Consider the following 20,932-nt stretch of genomic DNA (forward strand, 5'->3'; position numbering starts at 1 on the left):
TCTGTTCCATAGAACGAATATAATGTTTTTAATCATGATAAGTACAATCTCTCAAAAATTAGAAATTAAATTTACGTGGATCTCAAATAATTTATTTCTTTCAGTCATTCGACAAACCCGTGATCCCTGATGATTTCTTAAACCCCTTAAGTTATAATCTCTAAGGACTTCAAGGAAGAAAAAGGGAAAATGAAGCAAGGAAAAAAAAATTTCAGGCTATGAACTTGAGCAGCAATGTAACCATTCCTGTGAGTCTGTTTTGTCTCTGCCTATCAATAGAACATTAATGGCTGATTAGCACATACTGAGGATTTGTGGATCTAGCATGAGAAGATCTGTGTCGGGGCTCTTCGATTAGGCATTCCCTGAGTGCAGATTTTACAGGACTGCACTCTGCCATGCCCAGAGCAGACGTCAGCTGGGAAAGCGGTCCAGCCTTGAGCCTGCAGGTGGTTCATCTAGAGCAAACGCTCCTCCTACAGGCCATAGAAGTTAATGCAGTCTCGCTAACACGGTCTTCATTCATCCTGACAAGCAGCCTATACAGTAGAAAATCTCATCTCCAAATTCCGCCACAAAATCACATGTTCATGGGGGTATGAGGAGGTGGATAGAGTGCAGCATTTGTCAACTCCATATCACCAAAACACTACCTCCCTGATTCCACCACAGTGAAGCACTTCATTTCAGAACAAATAGCAGTTCATCTCCAACCTTCTTCCTGTGTGCAGTTTAACTATGCACTGGGGCCTAAAGTCCACTGACAGTTCTCCATTCCCTGTGAATGTATATGCCACTGTATATTCTTTTCTCTTATTTGGGGATTGAACAATGCAAATTATTTCACTGACAATGAAGTACTTATTAAGGAATCTAGGGATAGAATTAGATCCTCCTACTTTCCCTTCATTTAATGACAATGAAATAATCTATTGTTATATTAAATGCATTAAAGATGAACATAATAACCCTGCTATTTTTATCACTTCACCGCCACCTTTACTGGATTTACACTTATTATAGACAATGCAGGACTGTGATTTTTCAGTTTCCTTTTTGACACTGTCTCCTTGTGGCATTTTTATCCAGATTGTCCAGGACAAAAAGCTAGTCCTGAGTCTGTGGGAAGTGAAGCTTACTGCAAAGCTGTCTGAGGTTGCTGCCTGCTGAAAGACTGAGCTCCTATGAATAAAGACCATGTCAGTATTCAGGAATGGAGACAGTTGTGGGTTTGATGGCATTGTCACTGGAACCCAGGCTTTTTGATCTTTTGAGGTCAAAATATGGAGGTGTGGTCAGCCACTAGAGCTATGATTATAATTCCTACTATATCTTTCATATAAGAGTTTCAGTTCCTATTTACATCGGTGAGAGAGAACAGGATATGACAGTACAAGGCCGTGGAATTGGATCAGAAAGAGCCTTTTTCCATTATAGCCATAACAGAGCCAGTAGTTGTTCACTCATTTATTGCCTATTTATTAGGCTACAACAGACAGACATAGTGCCAAGGCTAGAGAGAGGCATGTGTGCTACCTTCACAGAGCTCCCACTCTGGTGGCAATCTGAAACCACGTGTTAGGCCAAAGATCATGTTGCAGCTATTTGCTATCCCAGCACTTTCATCTTCATTCATTCTTCAGTCTAATATTTGAAGAGCCCCTGTCATTATGTAGGCATTATGCTAGGCTTTTCACATGTTCTGTGAGTAATGCAAAGGCCCCCAGTGAACTCATGGGCCAAAAAAGAAAATATGTCTACACTAATTGAAAAATATACAAAAATAGCGTAAGAAAAGACTGCCAGATAAAATGTTAGGTGAAATCAAGGAATGGTGGGATTTCTAAAAAGATGAAGAAAACTGGAGTACATAGAATTTGAATTGAGACTGAATGGAAGAACAGGATTCTGACAAGTTGAGCTTCTTCAACACAAAAATCAACAAAACACTACATTTTCCAAAACCCTGTTATATTCACTAACTCACTGGAGCTCCATGACAACCCTATAGGATAGAAACATTAGTAATATTGTTATTATCTCTTTTTTTGCAAATGAAGAAACAGCCTTGGATAATTTAAATGACACGCTAAAAGTCACCAGGGCAGCACACTGCCAAACAAGTTTCCTTAACCCCTCAGGAAGGCAGGATCTTCAGTGTATCATTCCAGGTTGGGGTAGGCAGAATTCTAAAATGGTCCCCAAGGTTTCCCATCCACACTACCAAAATAATCCTCAGGACTGTGGACTTGATGGATTTTTGCTCCTTGACTGGGTTATGTTAGATGGCACCGTTAACTTTAAAAAAGATATTTTCCTGGTGGACCTGACCTAATCACATGAGCCTTTAAAGAGAGGGAGGCCTCTTCAGCTGGTCTCAGCACGGGAGGTCAGAGAGTGTCAACTTGAGGGACGTTTCCTGTTGCTGAGATGGAGAGAGACAAATGGCAAGGACCTCAGAGCAGCCTCAGGAGCTGAGAATGGCCCCAACCAGCAGCTAGCAAGACAATGGGAACCTTAGTCCTACAACTAGAACGAAAGCAATTCTGCCAAATGTGGGAGGGAGCTTAGAAACAGGTCGTTGTCTCCAGATAAAGACCTTGATTTCACCCTTGAGAGAGCCTGAACAGAGGACGCAGTTAAAACATGCTGGACCTTTACCTACAGAAACCATGAGATAATAAATTTATGTTGTTTTAAACCACTGAGTTTGTAGTAACTTATTACACAGTAATAGGAAACAAACACTGGGGTCATCTATAATTTTGCCATAATATACCTAGCTAGCTTTAGTACTCTGTAATTACTAAGACAAATTTATTACTCCAAACTGAGCAGTCTTTCCCCCACGTGTGAATGTATTTGTCCCTTGCCACCTCCTCCACTTTACTCATACAGCTCATGACAATTTTTATCATCCCATGACCTTTCTTCACCTACACAAATTATCCTTACAGATTTCTAAAGCGTGTTGAGCAAAAAAACTCATGCCTAACTGATTGGATAAAATGCTGTAGCAGATCGTATGTATTTTCCAAAAATGGCCACACAAAATTTTTGGTTTCACATGCCTATCCATAATTTACCATTCTCCCATCAAGAGGTAGAGTTTATGTCCTCTTCCTTGAACCTGGAAACGTCTGTGACTATCTGAACTAATAGAGTACAACATACAGGACACGCTATGACTTCTGAGACTGGGCCATACAAGATGATACAGCTTCTGGCCAATGAGCCCTCTGTCAAGGTTGCTCGTCCTTGGAACCCAGTCATCTTGCTGTGGAGAGGCCACATAGAAAGGCCCAGAAGGGCTGGATGCGGAGGTTCACGCCTATAATCTCAAAAATTTGGGAGGCCAAGGTAGGTGGATTACTTGAGGTCAGGAGTTCAAGACTAGCATGGCCAACATGGTAAAACCCCATCAAAAAAATGAAAAAAGAAAAGAAAGAGACAAGGAGCAATTCTGAGGCCCTGGCTCTCAACCCTAGCCAAGATCCCACTAGTGATATGCTATTAAATGTTGAACCACCATCTCTTGTCGGTGAGATTGTGTGTGTTAGGAGGTAGAGTGGGGCTGGAAACTCTGATTGGTAGCATTTGCCAATTCCCATAGTGTAAACAAATATCTCAGGCTGGGCGCAGTGGCTCACACCTGTAATCCCAGCACTTTGGGAGGCTGAGGAGGATGGATCACAAGGTCAGGAGTTCAAGACCAGCCTGGCCAATATGATGAAACTCCATCTTTACTAAAAACACAAAAATTAGCCAGGCGTGGTGGCGGGCACCTGTAGTCCCAGCTACTCAGGAGGCTGAGGCAGGAGAATGGCATGAACCCGAGAGGCGGAGGTTGCAGTGAGCCAAGATCGCACCACTGCACTCCAGCCTGGGTGACACAGCAAGACTCTGTCTCAATAAATAACTAAATCAATAAATACCTCCACCGTGACTAATTTCAAACTACAAACATGATACCACTGGAAATGAATTTGAGAAATAGATGCACACAGTCGGCTTTGTGAATCAGTATATGCCAGATCCAGCACAGCACTGCTCACAGCCAACAGCCTTCACTGGCTCACCAGCTATGTGAGTGAATCAGGTCCAAAGTGGATATTCCAGCCCTTAGTTGAGCTGCCACAACTGACTCCACATGGAGCAGAGATATGTCTTTCCTTCGAAGCCCTGCTCAAATTTTAGGTTTATGAGAAAAATAAATGACTGGTGTCATTATAAACTACCAAGTGTTGAATAATTTGTTATAAGGCATGAAATACTAATTTAAATAAATAAAGGTGTAGGAGGTGAAGTAGAGAAAGTCTCTGAGATGAACTTGGGGTTTTCTGAATGATTGGAAAAGCAGTTATATATTTGAAGCTAAGGAACCTGCAGCTAAAATGTATAAGTTTGAAAACCACAATTGTACATTAAAGAAAAGTAAATAGATAACAGACATTAGGTGATTATCTGATTAAAGTAATTCACACTAAGATGTTACTGGAGCCCAGCTTAACCTCCAAGGGGATGTTCCCATTTTAAAAGGAGAGGGTAATAGAACAAGTTAGTAGTTCTCAAGCAATGCTAATCTGAGGTATTTTGTTGCTGAAAGCAAATAATGGTAGCTGCTTATATCTGAATTCACAATGAAAAAAAAGATTTCAGTGAAATGAATTTTCTCGATTTGTTTGTTCCATGGAAAAACAGTTTTCTTAAATTTATTTTACTGCTACAGTTTTGCTGTTGGTGAGTCTTAGCAAATGACCAAATTATTAAGTACTATGTTAATATTAACAGAAAAACTTAGAATCATCCTTAGTTCCTTGGCCTGTGTGATTATGGAAGTGATTTCATATTGCAGTTTATGATACAGTTGTATTTTCCGCTGGTTAAGTGTCCTTAGTTTGCAAATGGAATTAAGTATATCAATATTTCATGGAGTTCTTCTGAGAACACTACTTCCTCCAGGTGTTTTGCCAACTAAACAAGATTAAGAACCATGAACTTAAATGAATCTGTCATTAGTGGAATATAAGAGGGGATATTTTTTAACAGGGTGGGAAGCCTCACTTTGCGCTGTCCCTGCTCTGAATATCTGTCATGCCTTTACCACAGGACAGGAAGAACAGTTATCAGCAACTTAGCTGATAACTCACGTCTGAATGGCTTACTATCGTGGTCCTAAGGCAGCTGAAAAAAGCCAGATTTAGCCGGAAGACACAAAACCATGTGGTAGTCCAAAGGGAAGCGTGACTGTAAGATTAGATCGCATAAATATAAAATAAAAATTATATTCAGTCTAGAGATGAAACTAGGGTGATTGAGAACAATTAAGAAAAGCGAGAAGAGACCCATATTAGTAACCCCAGCTCTGTCATGCTTGGCTGCTTTCAGAAAGTGTGAGAGAGAGGGGGAGAGAGAGAGAGAGAGAGAGAGAGAGAGAGAGTGTGTGTGTGTGTGTGTTCTACATCGAAGTTCTAGAGAACTATTTCTCAAACGAGACTATATGAATAAAATAACCTATCATCTGTATATGAAAAAGTCAGCCAATTTCAGAAAAAAGCACTCCCTTGATATTAGACTTATAAACAAAAATTATAAAATGAAAATAGAAGGCATAACGCTGACTAGTGTTATAAACCTAATATATAAACCTAAATATAATTGCCATGGTAGATTATGATGGTTAAATTTTCCAATATCTGGGCCTCCTAATAAAAATGCTAGTTAGCCAGAGGATTTTGAGTTTACATAAAATACAAGGATAATTATTGATATTTTTTGTTTTATATTCCATCCATTTCCAAAATGAATTTGAGGCACACTTCTTTTCTAGACCAAAGTTGACTCTCTCTCTCTCTCATAATATAACAAGATCAAGAAGTCTTGATAGCTTCTTTTCTTTGTCATTTGATGCTCTTGAATAATTCAAGGTACTGACAAAACCAACCTCCTCTGAGCTTCATAATCCACTGCTCTTCAGTCCTATTCTAGCACATATTTGTGCTATAGCTAGCTTTTTTTCTAGCCCTGGATATCCTTGAAGGTTCTTTTTTGTTACCTGAAAAAAAAATTAATTTCAGCATCAAGGCCAGGGGAGAGAAGTAGAGGGTGAGGAGGAAATTGGTATCCCCTGACTTCAAAGGAAGCCCCTGTCAAAGACTTAAAAACAAAACAAAAGCTTTTGTTGGCAAGAGTGAGATAATACCCACCCCTGTACTCATACTACTATCGGCCTAAATGTGACAGAGCTTTAAAGTTGCCCTTATCCTTTGACCCAATCATTTAAAATCAAGGAATGTGGTCTAAACAAATTTTTTTTAAAAAATTTTTAAAAATGTAAAAGCATATTCTTATTGCTAGGTATAATTTATAAAAATAACATAAATCCCAACAATATGAGAAGTTTAAATACATTCTACTATATCTATGTTATAATAATCCACAACACTCTATATACAGTATAATTCCATTTGTGTGTTTGTGTTGTGTGTATATGTGTGTGCACATAGATCAGAAAAGAAATAAGTAAAATTCTTAACAGCAGTTATTTCTGGCACAACAATTGTGATATTTCTATTTTCTTGCTTACATTTTTCTATATTTTCTAAGTTTCCTGCAGAACAGATTTTATTTTCATAATCAGAAAAAAATGATATATAAATAAGTTGTCCATTCATGCCCTTACAAATCAATCAAAATACAGGAGTCTCTGAATTACTCCTGAAAGCTGACCCTCCCTGGATTTACTGATTTCCTTTAGTTTTTTTGTTTTTTGTTTTTTGTTTTTTTTTTGAGACGGAGTCTCGCTCTGTCGACCCGGCTGGAGTGCAGTAGCACGATCATGGATCACTGCAAGCTCCGCCTCCTGGGTTCACGCCATTCTCCTGCCTCAGCCTCCCAAGTAGCTGGGACTACAGGCGCCCATCACCACGCCCAGCTAATTTTTTTGTATTTTTTTAGTAGAGACAAGGTTTCACCGTGTTAGCCAGGATGGTCTCGATCTCCTGACCTCATGATCTGCCCTCCTCCGCCTCCCAAAGTGCTGGGATTACAGGCGTGAGCCACCACACCCAGCCGATTTCCCTTAGTTTTATATTTATTTTTCCTTCACGACTCCTGCCTCAGTGCTGCCTCCTCCTGGGGACTGGATCCCTCTGTGTCTCAGTGCAGAACAGCAGAAGTGCATGGCTGTCTCTCATTCATCGAAACTGCTACACTCTACTTTCTGCTTGTCCTTGGGTTTTATAAGCCAGGTGCACTTTCTCTTTCTCTCTCTCTCCCTTTGTGCAGACCTTTCCCAAGCAAACATTCTGCCTCTAATAATGCTTTTTTTTTCTTTCCACCACAAAACTTCCAGGAGCCAGTTTTCTTCCTGGGCTCATTTGTGTGTGTGTGTGTGTGTGTGGCCCTTCATCTTATATATAGCAAGAGACCAAGAACGTTCATTCACACTCTTTGACCCAAATATTTAATTTCTGGGAATACAGCCCAAAGAAAAAATTCAAAATGTGGTGGTGGCAGAGTAGGATAAACTATGAAATATTCACCATAGCATAATTTTTAATAGCAAAAATTAGAAGCAACCCAAGTGGCCCACAATTGGGAAGTAATTAAGTAAAACTAGGCATATCCATAAAGTAATTTTTTTTCAAAATAATAGCCATTAAAATTAATGACTAAGACTAGGTGGCAATTGGGTAAATGTTTAAATATAATTTTAATGAGAAAAAACAGTACTTAAACAACTTCAAATCTAAGTAAAAGGGTAAAACAAAACATAGAAGGATAAACAGAGATTATAAAGAAAAGCATTTTTCCTCTAGTTAGTTACTTCACTAGTTTGGAACCCCAATCTAAAGGTGCATATGAACAGTTCTAAAAGTTCTGGTATTGAAGGATCTTACCACCAGCCCATGAGCTGAGGCGAAGTTTCCTTCCTTCCCACTCACCTTGTCCCTGCAGGACAATGGTGACTTCTTTCTAGTAAAGACAAAGACAGCTCTATGTCTAAACGTGGTGAAGTGTCTCCTTCCTTCCCATCCAAATGCCTCTAAACAAAAAACCTCTGAAGACCAAAATTTAGTACTGTTTCATCAACGATTTGTGACCCAGTGCCTACCACTGGATCTGCCTGCACCCCTGGCACTATTCCTACCTGCTATGGCTGTGTCTGGTACAATGGAACTGGCAAGACAGCACGGACCTCTGACTCCCAGTAGGGCAGCCCTGCAGGGAGAGGCCTCCCACTACCTCTCAGAGCTAGTACCTCTTGTCTGGCTCTTCCAGAAGCCATCACTACAAAGGGGAGAGGGTTCAGTAAGGCTGCACTCCCTTTGACCAAGGCTGTGTTTTCTCTACTACCAGAAGGGTCCCTGTATTCTTCTAGTCACTCATATCACTGCCGCCAGACCCACTGCCTTCCCTGTGCTCCACTTGCTCCTTAACTTTGTTGCTCTAGTCTCCCTTCCATTAGGAAGTTCTTAAAATCTCCCATAAAGGCAGCTAACCCTTTTTCTATTTCTCAAGGTGCATGTGTCTAAGAAAAGACAGGAGTACTTCTCTTCCCTGTTGAGGCTTCCCCCAAGTGCATGGCTGAAGAAAGGCAGTTCGTTCATCCTGATAGAGCTACTGAGGCTAACAGCAGTGAGGTGAGCCCTCTTACTCCCTTTCTATCAGTGAGTTCAGGGGACACAAAAACCCCATGTAAGAGGTGTGCACCTGAACAAGCAAATCCACATGCATCATCACAAGGTCATTTTCTATGCTGCAAAAATTCCCCAGCCTTCCAGCAACAGGAAAACTCCTCATTAACGAGGCTGTCTTAAACTCCCAGGAGGCATACAGAAACTGCCTTGAAGGCATTCACTGGTTACCTTACTTGCATTTTTCCCAGGGAAAGCAGCCTTCCTTGGGTCCAAAATAAGATTTTCCTAAAATCCTGAGCTGTTATAGAGTCCCAGGTTCCACATATACACATTTTAATTTGAAGTTTAGAAACTACATGTGCATTAAAAATGAGTTGGAGGAAACATATCTAAATGGTCATACCAATTGTTAGAGTGGTGAAATCACAGATGACTTATCTCTTGAAATCTTTATTTTCCAAATTTTTATGTTTACTTTTTCAACCTAAAACATAGAGGGCAAATAACACAAGAATGTCTCAAGATCCTCTCAATTGATCAAAACTCCGTATAAAACCAAAATATTTCTTCTATTTGATTTTTGTTTCATTTTCTCCAATTTCTTTCTTTCTCCTCTCTGGTGAGAATATTTAATTGTGGTCTCATCCATCTATCTTTGCATCCATCCATTCGACCGTCCATCCGTCCATCCATCCATCCATCCATCCATCCATTCATGCCTCTTCTTTCCATTCCTGCCTTAAAGGAGCCAAGCAGGGAAGCCACGAGTTGCCTTTAAAAAAAAAAAAAAAGAAAGAAACGTTCAGCAGCAGCCAAGCAGCCAGAGGCACTAATGTGAGAAGCTGGAGAAGGTGTCGTTTTTCACTCAAACTGACATTTAAGCTGTTTCATAAATATGAAATCAAACTTGAGGGTCCAGATGGGCTGCCGCCCCCTCCGCCTTTTGCTGGAATGACATGCTATTTACCAGCCTCAGAAAGGGGGACTGAGGAATGAAACTTTCAGATGATGAGTCACAGAAGAAAATGATTGATGAGTGATGAATGAACTAGTGTTTTTTTCATGCAAGAATCAGGAGAGAGTTTCTGCCCGATGGACAGTGATCACCGACGCGTAGTGTAGCCACAGTCAGACTGTGACAAGGAGCAAGGTGGACACATTTCCCAGGTGCTACACAGAGTAGACAGTACAAGTCACAGCTTGTCACTCACTCACTCACACATACATGGAGGCATTTCCAAGAGGGTCACTTTTATTCTGGGTGATTCCATAGCAGCAGTTATTCCATATCATATATGCATCATAAAAAAGAGTATCACATGAGGCCAAATATAAAATTTGAGTTTTGGCGACATAGGCATCTGTCAGGATCTTGGAATCCCGGAGTGTTTATGACTGCAGTACCCCGCCAAGTGCTTCCTACAGCACTGTTTTTGAGGTGAGCATTGCAGAACCTTGTCTGCCTCTCCAGAGCCCTGTGGAGCTGGAAGGGATGAGGAAGGCAGGGATTTTGGAGGCTCCACTGCCACTTCTGCAACATCAAGCCATGACCCAGAAAGATACCTCCTATTGCTATGCTGCAAAGCTACAATATGCTCCCAATTTAGAGAGATGGAATGTGGTTCTCCATCATTCTGGAGGACTCTCAGGGATGTCTTGGCATTAGTCTCTGATTATTCCTTGTAACTCAAGTGTTTCACTTTTCTGAAGAACAAACAAAGAGACAGCTTGGTTTATTTTATAGCTATTGCTGTAAACCAAGGAAATCACTTTTAATTCCATTTCAATTACAGAAAGAAGATTTTGATGATGTCATAAGGTGACATTTTCTTCATCATTTGAAAGATAAGAATTTGAGGTTGAGCAGGGCACTTTCTTCAATGAAACACACGGTGGTGATTTGCAGGCATTGGCTGTAACCTTGACCCATACATTCTCGTAATTGGGCGGAACAGATTTTTTATAACAGGACAGATTCCAGCTCCAGCTTGTTTGCTCTAATTCTTTGGAATCACCACCTTTGTATGTACCTGAGCATCCAGATGAGAAGAGCCTTTGTTATATTTCAACAGAGTGAGGTTCATGACAAGCAATATCAGAGCTGTTCTACCTCCTTCTTTCAAATGAATTTCTGCAAAATAAAGTCCTCTAGACAGAGAATTAAGGTTGGCACAATGTTAAGGAGAAAAACCTCCCTCCCTCTGATTGTCCCCAGACCAATCCTTACGTAGGCAGCATTGATGTCTCTCCTGCTCTGACTCTGCATTGCCCCACCTCTTGCCACCTTTGGGGGATGTGATTAGGTATAAGATGCAAACTTTGCACTTACCTCTGAGCTAATATGTGCTACAAACAAGGTTGGTGGGAGGGGGCATAGCTGCTGAATCTCTAGAAGGAGGATTACAAAAACCTCCAGTGAGAATCTATCCCAGTGGAATAATGAGAAGAGAGAAGGAAGTGCAGAAGTGAGCAATAGGATTTCCTGGCAGAGGCTGTGGCAGGCTTTGTCTCCCGCTCTTAGAGACTTCGGTTATCAGTGGGTCAATGGCATGCTGGCACATAGTGTGTCTTTTTTTCTTTATTGACTCCAGTGAAGAAATAAATTTCTTACCACTGGATAGATGATAGATAGATAGATAAGATAGGGATATCTTTTAAAGGTTGAATCAGAAGATCTCTGTTATTTGGCTTGATTATGGTTTATACGAATTTCAGTTTTCTAGATTAAAATTTTCCTTAAATGGGCCATTGGATTTCTGGCCTGCCAGATTTAAAAATTCCAAATACATTGAAGATGCCCCCCAATTCAGGGCATATAGAATCAAATGTAAAGCTGGTGTAAAGTCAACACACCACTTAAAGAGAACTGGTCTCTCCTCTGCTATTTCAGATCCTACTAATTTCATTGAGACACTGGGTCACATTATGGTAACTTCTTCATTGGAAGAAATTCAAAGGCTTAGCAAAAGAAAGTTGTAACTCCCTCGTAAATATTAAAACCGAATTCAATTTAATTTTAAACATTTTCTAATTGGATACTGTGTGCTTAACCCTACACTGGACATTGAATAGGGTTTTAAAATTTTTGTTTTTTTCCTACTTCAGTGCATATGTTTCCTATTAAAAATTAAATGATAGCACAAGTCAGTAAATAGTTAATTTCTTAATTAGATCATTTTGTAGGACAGTTTGGTGGGTTTTTTTTTTCCATAGTGAGTGTGCAATCCCTTGTGAAGGGCAATAGAAATAACATGGGATAACAGGCAGGCTTCACGGCCAAGTTTACTGTGATCATATTAGAGAAGGTGACTAGAAAGTACTCTGATCACACCAGACACATCCCAAAATAGAAGAATTAGCTGCAGTGAAGAAAGATCTAAAATTAAGTGCTTCCCCAGGTGGGTAGTAAGCATTCATGGAAGATGCAGTAATAGACAACAGGTGGGAGCCAAGACAAGCAAATCACCTGAGAGAGATCCTGTGATTACAGATATACCAGTGGAATGGTGGAACAAGATGGCGGAGGTTTTAGAATAAAGCAAAATGCAGAATAGCTAATATGAAGTATTGGGAAAATCTGAAGGCTAGAGACAGCACCTCAGCTGTAGGGCTGGTTTATAAGGTCTCTGGGGAATACAGAAAAAAAAAAAAATCTAAGGTTTCAACCATAAGAAATTAGGCACTACAGGTATTCAAAACAGGGCATAAGATTTTGGAAAACAAGACAGGGATTTAGTAATTAACCTTGGGGTCCAAAGGCAGGAGGTGGTCTCAGGAATAAGACAGTCTAATCTAGTGATCAAAGGGCACAATATTAGAGCCAGGCATGCAGAAATAGTAACTAATATTTATGCACCACACTGCATAGTTTTGAAGTATTTTTACATTGTATGGGTTCCCAGGTAATCTATTAAATAAATTCACCTACTATGTGCCAGGAACTGTGGCAGAAAAGAAGAATCCAGAGATGAAAAAGACATAGCCCCAACACTTAGAGGAGAATGGTCAAGTGGGAAAGACTGATAGGCAAACAGACAGAACAGAATGCCATAATTCCTGAACATCACGTATAGACCAGTAAGAAAAAGGAGGCCATCCTGCTCTCTTTCATTTTCCTTCGTCTTTATTACTGACTGAAAGGCTCAGAAGTGACAGCCTTGGAGCTGATGATAATGACTTAGAATCATTTCACATACTAAAACCCGAGAATTTAAATTTCCATACAAGTGAACGTTTAACTTCTGTCCCACAGGGCTGTGCTTAGAGCAGGGGATCATTTTAAAATTCCATAGAATAGGCCCTGCCACGCAGAGCACCAGAGGACTTGGAGGTGGATGGGCTCTAATGAACCTCGATGTGACTTGGGTAATGTAGAGCTCTGAGGAAAGCCCTCATACAAATTTTGGGTGATTAACTAAATTTTTAAAAAGGATGGAGCCTTCTGCTTCAGTGAATGTGGGAAAATTAAGACAATGAAGACATGGGGGTTCAGGCGAAGGGATATCCTAAGATGCTGGGAACTTTGAGTATTTTGAACCCAGTCCCCCTCCTCCCCGAGCCCTTCACCCAAATGTTCCGTTGCTAAGACAACAGGATGCTAGCAGGCATATGCATGTGTCTGCTTCCTGCATGCGGTTGCCTAGCAACAGGACTCAGCAGAGCCTGGGCTCTCGCTCTTTACACCTACCCTGCTCCATCCATTGCCTTGACTTGCCAGTTGCTTTCCCCACCCCCAAGGCAAAGAAACAAGAAGCAGGAGAGTGCAAGAGGCTCAGGATCTGATCTTGTCAACAGCAGGAGAAAACCCTAGCCTGGCTTCACTCAGGTTAACCCCTACACTATGAAGTTATAAAATGTAAACTGACCATTACAGCTGACTGGAAACGAAATGATGATTCGACATTCTTAATATTTGAAATCCGGTTATGGAGTCCTACCCTGTAATCACCAAAGGGATATGATGATAAGGAAAATACTGAACTACTGAGGCAAGATTAATAGAAATATTTTACCCTAGGAATGAGATCACAGGAAATGGGATATTTGGGGGATAAAAGGAAGAAAGGGAAGGGGAGAAAAGAAATTAAGGAGAAAGTAATAAAGAATAGAAAAGAGCAGGAAAGAAAGGAAAGGCTTTTAACTCACAATAAATAATATCCCTTTGGAACCTGAGAGTGTGCAAACTGGAAAAATCTGCAATGTTATGTAGACTAGGATCTGATGTCTAAAATGATAACCATAGAGATTATTGAAGTTCTTTTAAATACAGGACATTACATTAAGGGCTTTACATAGATTATTTCCATCTTCACAATAACCCCGCGTGATAAAGCTTAGGAAAGTGATTTTACAGCTTAGACTCAGAACAGTTAAGTGACTTGACCAAGGACACACAGCTAGTAATTGTGGCAAAGCTAACAAAAATAGGTAGCATTCAAACCAAAATTAGTTTGACTCAAAACCCACTCATTTTCTTAACATGTATTATGAGAAGTATCTGAGAAAATATGTGTAAAGCTTGTGAAGTCACACAAATTTGTTAAATTGGGGACCTTTTAAAGAAGCTATAAATATACCTTATATAACATTAAACAAATGTTTTTTCTTCAAAGCTTTAATGCAATAATTTATAAAAGAAAATCACCTTGCCAAGTGGGAAAGTAAAAGCTGGTCCTTTAACAAAGTGTTCAGTAAAAAAGTTTAGAGTCCTTTTGAAGAAGCTGTAGAAAGAAACTCCCGAGTTACTCCCATTGAAAAGAAAGTTCAAATTTTGGAGATGTTTATGAAATTATAGGAAATTGATTATAGCAACAGATGTATACAGAAAAGCAATTGCTCCAGGAAATCAAATATAAGAAAAATATAAGGTTCCTCTGAAACCTTGGTGGCTTCTAATACGGAACTCCTTCCTGGCAGCTGCACAAAGCCCCTGGCCAGCAAACATGTGGCGAAGTGCTGACAGCAGGGATGGATACATACATATTCAGTGCCCCTTTCTCAGACCCTCAGACCTCCATGCCTACAGAAGACATATGGCATGCCAGTCTCATCATTCAAAAAGATGTGCCTAAGCTTGCCTGACCTAGGCTTAAACCAGTAATTTTACCAGCTACATTTATTCCTTATTCTAAAGGGTGAGTTCAGGCATACTTAGAAAATCCTTTTGTCATATTCATTAATTCGAAAGGTAATAGGCCCCCTCTAAATATTAATAGAGATCAGGCAGACCCTACCTGACTATTAGAGTCAAGATTCTGGTGTCCAGAGTGCACAAACTCAGGTTAACAGGTTAATGGCTTCATCCCTTCCCAAATTTAAAGTACTGTTATCATTATATCCTATTACATATGACAGCTATTCTCCAGAAATAACTTGTCTTTGCTTAAGGATCAGGGCCAAATACTTTCCTGTGAAGAGCATAAACCAGAGTAGAAACATAAAGCGGGCATTCCAGCTTTTCTACACAAAGCTATGTGAAGTAACTATGTTGCAGAGCTCTAAATAATATAAGACATAATTCATACAGTAATGCCCACAATGTGTAAAAACGCAATGGGCAAAGACTATTGTCCCACAATATCTATTCCATCTTTCTTGTATAGTCACAGAATTTTTAGCTAGGCACATGACCACTCACTCTGAAGTCTGGCCAATAAGATTTATGTGCAATTGTCATGTGGAAGTTTTTCTAACTCTTTAAGAAACAGCCATTGTACAAATGTTGCCCCTCTTGTTTTGTTCCTTTCTTTTCCCCACCTACTGCGATGTAGAAGATGTCATCTTGGATTAGAAAAGAGAGAGAGAGCCACAACTTGGATTGACAGAGTATGGAGCCTGAAGGAGCCCAGGTCCCTGAGACACAGTGGAACAAAGCCACTATACTACCTCAGGACTCTGTACAGCCCTGCTTTATATAGAGGAGAAGTAAACTTCTATCTTTTTAAAGCCCCTATTTGTTGAATTGTATTGTCACAGCCATATCCAATCTTAAGGAATATACAAAGATTATGCCATGGCTTTTGTAGCCTAATTGGCTATCTAGGCAAGTAAAATAATCTGAATGATGTATTAGTCTGTTCTTGTACTGCTATGAAGAAATACGTGAGATGGGTAATTTATAAAGAAAAGAGGTTTAATTAGCTCGCAGTTCTGTGGGCTGTAGAGGAAGCATGGAGCATCTCTTGGGCTTCTAGGGAAGTCTCAGGAAACTTACACTCATGGCAGAAGGCGAAGGGAGAGCTGGCACTTCACATGGCCAGGAGCAGGAGGAAGAGAGGGATTGGGAGGTGCTACACACTTTTAAACAACAAGATCTCATGAGAACTCTATTATTAGAACAGCACTGGGGGATGGTGCTAAACCATCAGAAATCGCCCTCATGATTCAATCACCTCCCACCAGGCCCCACCTTCAGCACTGGGAATTATATTTCAACATGAGATTTGGGTGGGGACACAGATCCAAACCAAATCAAATGATCTATAGCAGAAAAGAAATCCTGAATAGAAATGAGGATCTGAATTGTCTCAAGACAAGACTCTCCGATTTATAACTGGCAATCTAAAGAACTCCTGTCATTTTCCTTAAGGATGTAACTTTTTTCATAGTATACAGAATAAGATGTTCTCCTCAAAAAGAGAGAAGATATTTTATCCACAGGCAAAAACTTGTCTTTTAACATTTACTTGCTTCTCCCTAGATGAGAGAGCCCCATCAGATGCTCCTGAGCATACGCCCAAAATGCACACCCAAAAGGTGTTATTTCCAAGAAGTGACACCCAAGAGGCGTTGTCACCACAGCCCTTGTACTGATAAGGCAAACCTAAGGGCCACTGGTGAAACTCATCTAATAAAATGAATGAATATAATATGTGACTTAATATCTTTTCAATGTTTAAAAGAAATGTGTATACTGAAAATTCGTATGATCCACACCACTACTGTCTAATAGAAATATAATGCCAGCCACAAATGCAAGCCATAGATGCCTAAGTTTTCTAGTGACCACACTTTTAAGAATCAAAAAGAAACAACTAAATATAATTTTAATAATATACTTTAACCCAATATATCAAAGATATTATACGTTACATACTAATATGATCCATATAAAATACCAATGTGCTTGAAATTTTCTTTTTTGTACAAAGCCTTCAAAACCCTATATACTTTACACTTACAGTACATTTCAATTTAAGCTAGCCACACTTCAGATAGATGTTCAGCAACCACTGTGGCTCGTGGCTACCATACTGAACAGTACAGATCTGGAGAATGCCATTTATTGTTTAGCAGAATAATAACATCTTTGAATGTCTTGAGCCTCTAAAGTTTCTCAAGCCCAACCAAGGCTCCTGCCTTCTTGTCACAATTGTAACTTATGATAAAAAATGAAGGTGACTGTTTGTAAATAGCTACCAAAATGGTTATGCCATTATTACAACTCACAATCATTCAGATCTCACTGATGATGAGGTTCTTCTCTTGTGCTAACTTTATGTCTATTGCTGCATTTAGCCCTATTCTGGTTCTGTCTTCCACAGAGAAGAGGCACAGTGACCCATAATCCCCACATAATTACTTTGCATGTTAGGAAGCACAGAAATCCAGGGACATTCTCAGTTTACTAAGGTGCAAAGGCGGTAGGGATTTGAAAGAGCCAAATCTAAATCTCAAGGCACTCAGACTCAGTTTCCCTCTGCCGTGAGGAGACTCATGACTCCTTCCATTTTCCAGCATAGTTCGAAGGTCACAGACACTGTGAAAGCTTTCCTTTAACCACAATGCTATAGTGAATACAATTTCTGACTCTGGGGTCTACTTCTACTTTAGATCTTTAAAAAGAAGAATTCGAAGAAAAAGGAATGCAAGGAGAAAGCTGAAGAGGAGGTGGAAGGAAAAGAAGAAGCAGCAGAAGTGGGAGAAGAGAAAGAAATGTCTGTCTATAGAAGGGAGAGTCACATGATTTGAAGGCTGACATTTGGAATGCAAACCTGAGGAAAATGTCTACCTCACTTACCTGACTGGTTGGAAATCCAAGTATCAGTGATACACTTGTTTTGAGATAAACTAAGAGTCCATGCATACCTAGTTAAGATGCAAATAAACCTAGGAAGTGAAATACCAAACCTTCAATTCTTACTACATTTTCATTCATCAAACACAAGCAAATTGGTCAACTCAGCAGGGCCTAGAAAGACAGACACAAATGTTGACAGGCGGGATGGGAAAGATCTGGGAAACAGAAGCCTCGGGCCACCTATGCATTATTGTGATGACCTTGGAGACCTGGAGGAATGGTCACCTGAAGCACAGAGGATGCTGACAAGAGGACAGAGACTGACAAACCTCAACTCTTCCTACTGTCCAGAGCCAGCCCTGCCTAGCATCTCCACTGTTTACTATGACGTTGTGAGTTTGGGTTATCTGTACTTAACTTCTTCAAGATATAAAGAATGTGACATATCCCCAGCACTTCAATTCTTACTTTTTATTAGGATCAGCTGGTCCTCTTTGGGCCCAGTAAGCTTCTAGCCTTCCAGTTTATTTGACTCAATCATAACAAAATGAACCACTCGTTCTTTGGACTTTTAAAATTCAACTGGACAGTCCATTGAAAGCCTGTGCTTCACAACAAAGCCCAGAAATTTCTGAGTACCAGAAAATGTGCAACAGTTAAAAATTTTTAAAAATAAATGAATGTTGGCTGGGCACGGTGGCTCACACCTGTAATCCCAGCACTTTGGGAGGCTGAGGTGGGCAGATCACAACGTCAGGAGATCGAGACCATCCTGGCTAACATGGTGAAACCCCGTCTCTACTAAAAATACAAAAAATTAGCTGGGCATAGTGACGGGTGCCTGTAGTCCCAGCTACTCGGGAGGCTGAGGCAGGAGATTGGTGTGAACCCAGGAGGCAGAGCTGGCAGTGAGCCGAGATCATGCCCCTGCACTCTAGCCTGGGCGCCAGAGCGAGACTCCATCTCGAATAAATAAATAAATAAATAAATAAATAAATAAATAAATAAATAAATAATAAATAAATGTTTATCACTTTCATTATCAACTTGAATTCTGGTTCTTCCCTCTTTTTCCCCTTTTCTATTTTCCTTATCCTCATTCTTTGTTTTCTGACAGGGATGCATAATTGTCTATAGGTTCATGGCTGAAAGGCATTGTTTCTCTAAGAAGGTGGGGTTAGCAGAGACACGCATGAACCTGTGATAAAGGAAGGGCAGAAACCCCTGTCCAGCTACATTTCCAGAACCAAGCTCATAAGCTCATAAGAGGCTATTTATTCAGTCATTCAATGGCAATAATTGAGTTGCTATTACGTGCCCAATCCTGTGGTCAAAGAATAGTAGTAATAGACATAAGAATACAAATCTGTGTTGAGTGCCAACATGGAGATGCCCCAAGGTAGAGAAGGGGAACAGAGGAAGATGTTGGTTCTGGAAATGTAGCTGGCCAGGGGTTTGTGTCCTTTCACAGATCCAGGGGCCTCTCTCCCAACACTGTTTTCTTGAAGAAACAATGCTTATCGGCCATGAACCTATACATAGTTGTGCTTCCTGTCAGAAAGCAAAAAAATGAGGATAAGGAAGGTAGAAGAGGAAGAAAGGGGCAAGAACCAGAATCCAAGCTTATTTTACAACCCCTTTTCCAGTTATTCTCAAACAGTGAACACCCTCGAGGTAAAACAAGACAATTTTAGCTTTTTGGTGCCATATCTTTTTCACTCAAGTGTCCTTGGAAACTGAGGCTATGGTAGTGGCCTTTGGACCAACAGAAAGATATTGTAATGGTCTCAAATGTACTTATTAAAGGAATAGGTCCTCAGTGTGCTATGTCTGATTCTATTCTATTCTATTCTTCTGTTCTATTCTATTCTATTCTATTCTATTCTGTGATTTTCACCTTCATTTCCAACACATAGTCTTGACAAAAGTAAGAAAAGGAGGAGAAAAGGTACCAGTGCATTACAAAAACTGCATTTGAGAATCCTAATGTCCACTTCAAGGTGCAGTCTTCTTGGGTAAACATGCAGTCTGTTTGCATTTAATTCTTCCACACAAGCCCTGCAAGAAAGTTAGCCAAATTGATAATTGATTCACATGATCTTTGCTCACTCATTTATTAAAACACACCAAACAGTTAATTCCCTTTTCTGTTGGGAGCTCTCACTGGTTCTACATGGCTTGAAAGTTAAACAGCCACTCAGGGCTCTGGGAAAATAGCAGAGTCATTAGATGGTAACTGTTTCAAACTGTTCAAAACAAGTCTTAGAAATTAAGGGCCTCAATGTCCCTTCAATAAAATTACTTTGGTGAATATTTATTGAACTGATAGCTGACAGATGATAAAGAAGATCTAGCCTGTAATCCCAGTGCTTTGGAGGCTAAGTTGGGAGGATCACTTGAGGCCAGGAGTTTGAGATCAGCCTGGGCAAGATAGAGAGATCCCATTTCTACAAAAAAAAAAAAATTAAAATTAGCCGGACATGGTAGCTACTTGGGAGGCTAAGGCGGGAGGATCACTTGAGCCCAAGAGTTCAAGGTTACAGAGAGCCATGATCACACCACTGTACTCCAGCCTGGGCAACAGAGTGAGATCCTATTTCAAAAAAAAAAAAGAGTGGATTGGTCAACTAAAGAACTTGAAAGATCTCAGAAAGCTCTAATTCAGTTGACCAATCCACTTCTTTCTTCCTACTTCTTCTACTTGAATAAGAGAAGAAAGAAGAGTTTTTGAATACCCTTCACTTCTCCAGCTATGGTATGAGCCCATTAGACACATTGGCCAATACCTTACTAATTAACTAATTCCCCACCAAGAGCCTCTATCTCTAGACCGGGAGATAGATATATAGCTGATGATTGATAGATAGATAGATAGAATATATATATAGATATATATATAGCTAGATAGATATCTATAGATAGATAGATAGATAGATAGATAGATAGATAGATAGATACAGATGCTATAGATATAGATATAGATATAGATATAAATCATCCTCCTCTTTAGCCTGGTCCAGAGGCTAACATTAGGGACTCTAAGTAAATTGTGGCACTGGAAGGAAGCCAACAAATTATAAGATTCTATAGGCCAATCCTTTCTCTTCACATGTGAGGACTTTGGGCTTCAGCAATTATTTGGTGGCCACGCTACGACTCTTAGCCAAATGATTCAGCTCCCAGGGTGATGCTCCAATTCCTCTTGCCCACAAACCTAGATGCAGTGATGAAGACATACCCTAGAGCTTTTCTAAAAAGCTTAATTTTCCTA

The 20,932-nt window shown here is 40.0% G+C and overlaps 2 long non-coding RNA genes across 2 annotated transcripts in view; one reads left to right on the forward strand and one right to left on the reverse strand.

The window, feature by feature from the left end:
• LOC129532756 (uncharacterized) overlaps positions 1 to 20,932 on the reverse strand; it is a 191,052-nt gene that overhangs the window by 118,735 nt on the left and 51,385 nt on the right. The gene's annotated exons all lie outside the window — the stretch shown is intronic.
• LOC129532755 (uncharacterized) lies at positions 13,293 to 17,666 on the forward strand. Its single transcript, XR_008678667.2, has 3 exons — positions 13,293 to 13,467; positions 15,413 to 15,566; positions 17,475 to 17,666. It is a non-coding gene; the product is annotated as an uncharacterized lncRNA (long non-coding RNA).

Source organism: Gorilla gorilla, chromosome 2, assembly GCF_029281585.2.
Source record: "Gorilla gorilla gorilla isolate KB3781 chromosome 2, NHGRI_mGorGor1-v2.1_pri, whole genome shotgun sequence".
In the NCBI taxonomy this organism is placed as follows: domain Eukaryota; kingdom Metazoa; phylum Chordata; class Mammalia; order Primates; family Hominidae; genus Gorilla; species Gorilla gorilla.